Here is a 2,654-nt window from a genome sequence, read left to right as displayed (position 1 = left end):
CTCTCTCTCTCTCTCTCTCTCCCTCCCTCCCTCCCTCTCTTTCTCCTTCGTGTTAAAGAGCCACATGAAGGCCTGCACCTGCACCTACACCAAGATGCTTCCACCAGTATTGGATCCACAAGACTTTTCACCCACTGCTCTGTGATTGTGGTAGTTATATAATCTGTTATCAATTTGAGACTTAAGAGAAAGAGGTGGAGTGTAGCCTGTCAATCAGGTTTCAGCTTGATGACCACATCTAGAGGCACTAAGGAGAAAAATAGCTCACTGGAGGTGGGACACACACTCACTGCCTGTGAGGCAGTCCTGTTGAAAAGACACATGGAGCTATGCTAGAGCCCTGGAGCTGAAAGAGCCATTCGGAGCCCCCTGCCAGAGCTAAGATGCTTCCACCATCACTGTATCCACAAGACTTTCCACTCACTGGCCTGTGATCTCCCTGCATTGGGCATCATTGCATGTGCTGCATGAGTCTGAAGAGGAATTTATAGCTTGGTATCGGTCTTATGGACTTGATCTTGACTGGGCTGGGATATTTTCTCAATATTCAATTGCTCTTGCATATAAAGCTCTCTCTTATACACATGAGTATTTACGAATTTGTTTCTATAGCTTACCCAGACTAGCACAGTGATCTGCCTGCATTTGGCATCATTACCTGTGCTGCAAAAGTACTGAAGAGGAGTTTATAGAGCAGTATCGGACATATGGGCTCATATCAGACTTATGGACTGAGCTGGGATGTTTTCTCAATATTCAATTGCTTTATGATATAAGGCTCTCACACATATATGAGTGTCAATGAATTTGATTCTCTAGTCAAGTCAGTCTAACACAGCTACACTGAATCATGGCCCCAAAGATACCCACACATTGAAATCCACTGCCTCCCAGTCAATTTCAGTTCGTAGTGTCCCTACAGTTTCTGAGGTTGTAAATGTTAAGGGGAGCAAATCGTCTCATTTTACATTCACAAAATGGCTGAGTTTGAACCGCAAACCACGGGGTTAGCAGTCCAACACTTACTGGACACCCTGTGATATATATATGTTAGGTTCCATGGTAAAGGGGGCTTTTCAGGAGTGATTAAAGTAAGGCTCATGAGATGGTGTGATAAGAAGACCTAAGGTTGGAAGCAGAGATCAAAGAGTAGATCCCAGGCAGCTGAATTTGAAGATAGGACATCTAGAAAGCTGGAAGAAGCAAATAACGAACAAACAAAATCTCCCCTGGGTCCTGCAGAGAAGCCAGCCCTAGCCTGAGCTCTGGTAGACTCATTTTTGGATTTATGATTCCCAAATAAATTCTGATTATTTTCGGTAGGCTCTGGATGGAGCAAATGGCTAAGTGGCTGGTGAAGTGCTCCCTGTTAATGGAAACATCTGCCGTTCTAGTCTACAGCAACAAGGGAATACATCAGTGTTATTTTAACACATTAAATTGGTAATCATTTGTTATATCCGCACTATAAAACGAACACAATGAAATATACGTGGGGCTGGAAGAGGAAATTCCCGACAAAGGTTCCAGCTAGACCAGGCCCGCGTCAGTAGGTTGCCTAGCAACGAACGCCTCCGAGCCAGAAACTCCTTTTGCCCTCTGAAGCTTCCAGGGAAACAAGAAAGTCATCCTCCCGAGTCCTTCGGTCTTCCCATGAAGCTACGTCCCTCCGTCTATAGGCGAGCCCGGAGCGATGCTCCAGACGCGGTACTCACGGGAAAACGGAAAGTGGTGAACTCACTCCCTCGGCAGCTTCACCGTAACCGACCCGGAAAACTCCGGGGTGCCTGGAAAACCTGGAAGGCATTGAAGCGGAGTCACTCAGCCGAGCTTCTCCAGCGCGGGGACAAGCGCAAAGGCCGGCCTGGAGTTCAGGAGGGTGTAGTGAATTCTTTGTCTTAGTGAAGTCTGGTTTCCACTGTGTGCTCAACACCGAGATTGCTGCTTTGATATGACGTCAGAGAACGGGCTGTTTCGTCTGTGCTCAGCAGCTTGCAGTTACTTAAAAAGACTGTAGTGTACTCGGTGCCACCGAGTCAATTCTGACTCACGGGGACCCTCTTAGGACAGCGTCGAACTGCCCCTGTGGCTTTCCAAGACAGTACCTCTGCGGAGTAGAAAGTCTCATCTTTCTCCCCAGGAGCGGCTGCCGGTGGTTTCAAACGATCAACCTTGTGGTTAGCAGCCCAGTGCACAACCACTGTATAAAACATACTATACTATGTTAGTATAAACAATTACATATATAAATTACATATGCATCTCTATTCATAAAGATATGTGTGTGTATATATACAGACGTACACTTGTAGAGGCAAGGAATCGCAAGGCAAGCCACCAATAGCAAGCCACCATGCTCAGTCAAACTGTCCGATACGGTTTGCTCGGCTGCACGCTGCTCGGAAGCAGGTCGCCAGGTCTTCCTCTCGGCGTTCAAACCTGCAAAGTGAAAAGAATATTTGGCCACATGATATATTTTAAAAGTAGAAATAACAGGAGGAATCATTGCAATAGGAAGCAGTGAATTTCTGCTTGTAGGGATAGGGAATTTGGAAACAATTATGAGTGATAGTTGCATAACATGATAATCTAATTGATAACATTAAATGAACACCTGACAAATGTTTTATTGGCAATGTTCTGTTATATATTTT

The sequence above is a fragment of the Echinops telfairi genome, unplaced genomic scaffold, assembly GCF_000313985.2.
Source record: "Echinops telfairi isolate 266 unplaced genomic scaffold, ASM31398v2 ScPeMD7_2;HRSCAF=8, whole genome shotgun sequence".
Lineage (NCBI taxonomy): Eukaryota > Metazoa > Chordata > Mammalia > Afrosoricida > Tenrecidae > Echinops > Echinops telfairi.
Note: the sequence above shows the minus strand (reverse complement) of the source record.